Consider the following 6,922-nt stretch of genomic DNA (forward strand, 5'->3'; position numbering starts at 1 on the left):
ATTGAAGGTGATATATCTGTGGACACAATTCGGGGTATTTCATAGAATCTATCATGAGGAGGGACATGGGGTGGCAAAAAGTTGTTTTGTATTTTACCTACACAAAACTTTCATCAGGTAATTTCCAAGTTATTATCTACTCATTGCTGCGTCACATTGCCCCACCCTGAATACCACTGTAGAATTATAGGATATTTTATCATATGGTTTATTTTTATTCCGTTGATAAGTGCATCTCATGAAGACATAGTTTATAGTTCTCAGAATGACTTATGTGAGAACTCCTAAATAAAAATATTGATAAGGTAATGTCCTTGGACTAAAAGTTCTATTGAGTTTCTTTTTTGATTAGCTTAACCACTGATAACCACTTGTGAGCACATTTTCTCACACTCTATTAACTCTATTATGTTATTCTATTAATGATTCTATTAATGTTACTCTAATACGGTATTAACTTAGAATTTTTTTTCCAACCCACTACTTTCTAAGATATTTTTATAGTAGTTATTAAAATCACTGCCTATTTATTTATTTACTGTGAACCCAATTTATTATTAACTTTGCTACATTTAACAAGACATTATTACACCTGTTTGATGTATAAAATATGAACCTAGAATCAAGCACATGTGTAACTTGTTTAAACATTTGTATTGTCATTGAATTTTGGAAATTTAAATAATTTTAATAAGTCCTTTTTTTCCCTTTGTCATTCTGTTTCTTTCAGGAACCATCAGATAACTCTATCCTTAAGCATCTCTTCCTGCCAATAACTATATGTTTTCCAATTGGCTTAGTTATCAAGATTTTGATAGTATTGGATATTTCCCAAATATAGAAAATACTCTCTATGTTTTCTTGGTGAGAATTAGCTCTTCCCAAGGATATTTTACTGTGTTGTATGAAAGGAGAGAAAGCTAATGCTAGCGGTAGCACTCCCCTTGACAAGAATGGAGGAGGCCCTCGGGCCTGACAACACACAAGATTATTAAGGCATTGACACCTGCTTCCAAGGACGTTTTATTAAGTACCTTCTAGTGCATTTGTTTGTATTCTTTAATTATTTTATTGTATCTATTGTGGATCCCCAACTAGGCTTTAAACTCTTGAGAATCAGTATCATAAAACAAAATAGTAAAACAACAGCAACAAGGATTAATTTGTCAAACATACAGGGAATTTCATACCTCACAAGAAAATTGTCACCTTGAGAGTGTCTTACATTTATTTCAATGAGAGAGCTTTAAAAAAAATCTTTGTAACTATTTTTGGAATTGTCTGTACAGCTATTTGGAGTAAAATGAGTAAATCTTTTATTTATGAGCTATATTTTTTTCTGAAATACACACCTAAAATGATATTATCTAAGTGAATTCCCTTTTGCACATCTCATTGACCTCTGGAAGACATTTGAGAGTCTCCTTAAAACAAATGTATCCTCAAATAATATTTTTGCTAAAGTTGAACCTAAATCTGCTGGAATCTGTAAAACTATCAATTTGGAGAAAACCAAACGGACAGAGAAACATGTCAAATATGGCCATGGAAATGCAATCTATAAAATCAAGGCTAAAAAAAAAAAAAATCTCAGAATAAAAAAAATCTAAATTTTTCAAAAAATAATCTCTTGTTCTAACTTCTCTGGCCATTGTCTTTCATAAAGTTGCTTTACTGTAAGTGTGAAGATTTATCAGAGTATAAGCCAAGTGCAAAAAGCTAATTAAATTAGAGAATTGTAAAGAGCTCAATTACGTTCAGCTGGCGAGTGGTATTATTTAATCCAGACCCCTTTCTTGTCATTCACTTCAAGTCTGTCTATACCAGGGTCTCCTCCTGTGCTCCATCTTTGCTGCATTGAACGGAATTGACTTTGTGGTCTTAGTCCCAGGGGCATATTGAGTTCACTTCCTCCATCTATTTTCTTGTTCTTTTGCAGGGCTGTAGATAACAGCTGACTGTTCTTAAGTTTACTAATTATACTTCTTTAGTATCATAGATTGCTCTCCTTGACTTAACTTTTTGGTTTTCCACTTTACAACTTCCTTCTTTTTTTTCTTTTCTTTTATTTTATTTTTATTTATTTTATTTTTTTTGAGACGGAGTCTCGCTCTTCGCCCAGGCTGGACAGTGCCAGATCTCAGCTCACTGCAAGCTCCGGGTTTACGCCATTCTCTCGCCTCAGCCTCCCGAGTAGCTGGACTACAGTCGCCCGCCATCTCGCCCGGCTAATTTTGTATTATTATTATTATACTTTAAGTTCTAGGGTACATGTGTATAACATGCAGGTTTGTTACATATGTATACTTGTGCCATGTTGGTGTGCTGCACCCATCAACTCGTCAGCACCCATCAACTCGTCATTTACATCAGGTATAACTCCCAATGCAATCCCTCCCCCCTCCCCCCTCCCATGATAGGCCCCGGTGTGTGATGTTCCCCTTCCCGAGTCCAAGTGATCTCATTGTTCAGTTCCCACCTATGAGTGAGAACATGCGGTGTTTGTTTTCTGTTCTTGCGATAGTTTGCTGAGAATAATGGTTTCCAGCTGCATCCATGTCCCTACGAAGGACACAAACTCATCCTTTTTTATGGCTGCATAGTATTCCATGGTGTATATGTATGTGCCACATTTTCTTAATCCAGACTGTCACTGATGGACATTTGGGTTGATTCGAAGTCTTTGCTATTGTGAATAGTGCTACAATAAACATACTTGTCTTGTACCAGTTTTCAAATGGAATTTTTCCAGTTTTTGCCCATTCAGTATGATATTGGCTGTGGGTTTGTCATAAATAGCTCATTATTTTGAGATATGTTCCATCAATACCGAATTTATTGAGCGTTTTTAGCATGAAGGGCTGTTGAATTTTGTCAAAGGCCTTTTCTGCATCTATGAGATAATCATGTGGTTTTTGTCTTTGGTTCTGTTTATATGCTGGATTACATTTATTGATTTGCGTATGTTGAACCAGCCTTGCATCCCAGGGATGAAGCCCACTTGATCATGGTGGATAAGCTTTTTGATGTGCTGCTGGATCCGGTTTGCCAGTATTATTGAGGATTTTTGCATCGATGTTCATCAGGGATATTGGTCTAAAATTCTCTTTTTTGTTGTGTCTCTGCCAGGCTTTGGTATCAAGATGATGTTGGCCGCATAAAATGAGTTAGGGAGAATTCCTCTTTTTCTATTGATTGGAATAGTTTCAGAAGGAATTGTAACAGCTCCTCTTGTACCTCTGGTAGAATCAGCTGTGAATCCATCTGGTCCTGGACTTTTTTTGGTTGGTAGGCTATTAATTATTGCCTCAATTTCAGAGCCTGCTATTGGTCTATTCAGGGATTCAGCTTCTTCCTGGTTTAGTCTTGGGAGAGTGTAAGTGTCCAGGAAATTATCCATTCTTCTAGATTTTCTAGTTGATTTGCATAGAGGTGTTTATAGTATTCTCTGATGGTAGTTTGTATTTCTGTGGGGTCGGTGGTGATATCCCCTTTATCATTTTTTATTGCATCTATTTGATTCTTCTCTCTTCTTTATTAGTCTTGCTAGCGGTCTCTCAATTTTGTTGATCTTTTCAAAAACCAACTCCTGGATTCATTGATTTTTTGGAGGTTTTTTGTGTCTCTATCTCCTTCAGTTCTGCTCTGATCTTAGTTATTTCTTGCCTTCTGCTAGCGTTTGAATGTGTTTGCTCTTTCCTCTCTAGTTATTTTAATTGTGATGTTAGAGTGTCAATTTTAGATCTTTCCAGCTTTCTCTTGTGGGCATTTAGTGCTATAAATTTCCCTCTACACACTGCTTTAAATGTGTCCCAGATTCTGGTATGTTGTATCTTTGTTCTCATTGGTTTCAAAGAACATCTTTATTTCTGCCTTCATTTCGTTATGTACCCAGTAGTCATTCAGGAGCAGTTGTTCATTTCCATGTAATTGAGCGGTTTTGATTGAGTTTCTTAGTCGTGAGTTCTAGTTTGATTGCACTGTGGTCTGAGAGACAGTTTGTTATAATTTCTGTTCTTGTACATTTGCTGAGGAGTGCTTTACTTCCAATTATGTCAATTTGGAATAAGTGCGATGTGGTCCTGAGAAGAATGTATGTTCTGTTGATTTGGGGTGGAGTTCTGTAGATGTCTATTAGGTCTGCTTGCTGCAGAGATGAGTTCAATTCCTGGATATCCTTGTTAACTTTCTGTCTCGTTGATCTGTCTAATGTTGACAGTGGGGTGTTGAAGTCTCCCATTATTATTGTATGGGAGTCTAAGTCTCTTTGTAAGTCTCTAAGGACTTGCTTTATGAATCTGGGTGCTCCTGTATTGGGAACATATATATTTAGGAGAGTTAGCTCTTCCTGTCGAATTGATCCCTTTACCATTATGTAATGTCCTTCTTTGTCTCTTTTGGTCTTTGATGGTTTAAAGTCTGTTTTATCAGAGACTAAGATTGCAACCCCTGCTTTTTTTTGTTCTCCATTTGCTTGGTAGATCTTCCTCCATCCCTTTATTTTGAGCCTATGTATGTCTCTGCATGTGAGATGGGTCTCCTGAATACAGCAGACTGATGGGTCCTGCTTTGCCAGTCTGTGTCTTTTAATTGGACCATTTAGTCCATTTACATTTAAGGTTAATATTGTTATGTGTGAGCTTGATCCTGACATTATGATATTAACTGGTTATTTTGCTCGTTAGTTGATGCAGTTTCTTCCTAGCCTCGATGGTCTTTACATTTTGGCATGTTTTTGCAATGACTGGTACCGGTTCTTCCTTTCCATGTTTAGTGCTTCCTTCAGGGTCTCTTGTAAGGCAGGCCTGGTGGTGACAAAATCTCTAAGCATTTGCTTATCTGTAAAGGATTTTATTTCTCCTTCACTGATGAAACTTAGTTTGGCTGGATATGAAATTCTGGGTTGAAAATTCTTTTCTTTAAGAATGTTGAATATTGGCCCCCACTCTCTTCTGGCTTGTAGAGTTTCTGCCAAGACATCTGCTGTTAGTCTGATGGGCTTCCCTTTGTGGGTAACCTGACCTTTCTCTCTGGCTGCCCTGAAGATTGTTTCCTTCATTTCAACTTTGGTGAATCTGGCAATTATGTGTCTTGGAGTTGCTCTTCTGGAGGAGTATCATTGTGGTGTTCTCTGTATTTCCTGAATTTGAATATTGGCCTGCCCTACTAGGTTGAGGAAGTTCTCCTGGATGATATCCTGAAGAGTGTTTTCCAACTTGGTTCCATTTTCCCCCTCACTTTCAGGCACTCCAATCAGACATAGATTTGGTCTTTTTAGATAAAGCCATACTTCTTGCAGGCTTTGTTCATTTCTTTTTCTTCTTTTTTCTTTAGATTTCTCTTCTCGCTTCATTTCATTCATCTGATCCTCAATCGCTGATACTCTTTCTTCCAGTTGATCAAGTCAGTTACTGAAGCTTGTGCATTTGTCACGTATTTCTCGTGTCATGGTTTTCATCTCTGTCAGTTCGTCTATGGCCTTCTCTGCGTTTATTATTCTGGTTATCAATTCTTCCACTCTTTTTTCAAGATTTTTAGTTTCTTTGCGCTGGGTACATAATTCCTCCTTTAGCTCTGAGAAGTTTGATGGACTGAAGCCTTCTTCTCTCATCTCGTCAAAGTCATTCTCTGACCAGCTTTGATCCGTTGCTGGTGATGAACTGCGTTCTTTTGCAGGGGGAGATGCGCTCTTATTTTTTGAATTTCCAGCTTTTCTGCCCTGCTTTTTCCCCATCTTTGTAGTTTTATCTGCCTCTAGTCTTTGATGATGGTGACGTACTGATGGGGTTTTGGTGTGCGTGTCCTTCCTGTTTGTTAGTTTTCCTTCTAACAGTCAGGACCCTCAGCTGTAGGTCTGTTAGAGATTGCTTGAGGTCCACTCCAGACCCTGTTGCCTGGGTATCAGCAGCAGAGGCTGCAGAAGATAGAATATTGCTGAACAGCAAGTGTACCTGTCTGATTGTTGCTTTGGAAGCTTCCTCTCAGGGGTGTACTCCACCCTGTGAGGTGTGGGGTGTCAGACTGCCCCTAGTGGGGGATGTCTCCCAGTTAGGCTACTCAGGGGTCAGGGACCCACTTGAGCAGGCACTCTGTCCCTTCTCAGATCTTAACGTCCATGTTGGGAGATCCACTGCTCTCTTCAAAGCTGTCAGACCGAGTCGTTTGTGTCTGCAGAGGTTTCTGCTGCTTTATTGTTGTTGTTGATTAGCTGTGCCCTGTCCCCAGAGGTGGAGTCTACAGAGACAGGCAGGGCTCCTTGAGCTCCTGTGAGCTCCACCCAGTTCGAGCTTCCCAGTGGGCTTTGTTTACCTACTTAAGCCTCAGCAATGGCAGGTGCCCCTCCCCCAGCCTCGCTGCTGCCTTGCAGTTAGATTGCAGACTGCTGTGCTAGCAATGAGGGAGGCTCCATGGGCGGGCGTGGGACTCTCCCTGCCAGGTGTGGAATATAATCTCCTGGTGTGCCCATTTACTAAGACCCTTGGTAAAGCGCAGTATTGGGGTGGGAGTTACCTGATTTTCCAGGTGTTGTGTGTCTCAGTTCCCCTGGCTAGGAAAAGGGTTTCCCTTCCCCCTTATGCTTCCCAGGTGAGGCGATGCCTCGCCCTGCTTCAGCTCTGGCTGGTCGGGCTGTAGAGCTGACCAGCACCGATTGTCCAGCACTCCCTAGTGAGATGAACCCAGTACCTCAGTTGAAAATGCAGAAATCACCTGTTTTCTATGTCGCTTGCGCTGGGAGCTGGAAACTGGAGCTGTTCCTATTCGGCCATCTTGCTCTGCCCCCTCCTTCTTTTTACTATGCAAAAATATTGGGGTGCACACCACGAGATTGGAGTTAGACATAGAGTTGAAGGAAGTTACATGGTCTCTACCTTCAAAGGGCTCTCTGTCTGCTATACTGTCCCTTACAGATTCTGAGAAATTT

The 6,922-nt window shown here is 39.8% G+C and overlaps 1 non-coding gene across 1 annotated transcript; it reads left to right on the forward strand.

Moving 5' to 3' along the window:
* The first annotated feature begins 897 nt into the window (after positions 1–897).
* Positions 898–1,028, forward strand: LOC117084709. Its single transcript, XR_004437613.1, has one exon. It is a non-coding gene; the product is annotated as a U6atac minor spliceosomal RNA (small nuclear RNA).
* The last annotated feature ends 5,894 nt before the right edge of the window (positions 1,029–6,922 follow it).

Source organism: Trachypithecus francoisi, unplaced genomic scaffold (assembly GCF_009764315.1).
Source record: "Trachypithecus francoisi isolate TF-2019V2 unplaced genomic scaffold, Tfra_2.0 Lachesis_group0, whole genome shotgun sequence".
Classification (NCBI taxonomy): domain Eukaryota; kingdom Metazoa; phylum Chordata; class Mammalia; order Primates; family Cercopithecidae; genus Trachypithecus; species Trachypithecus francoisi.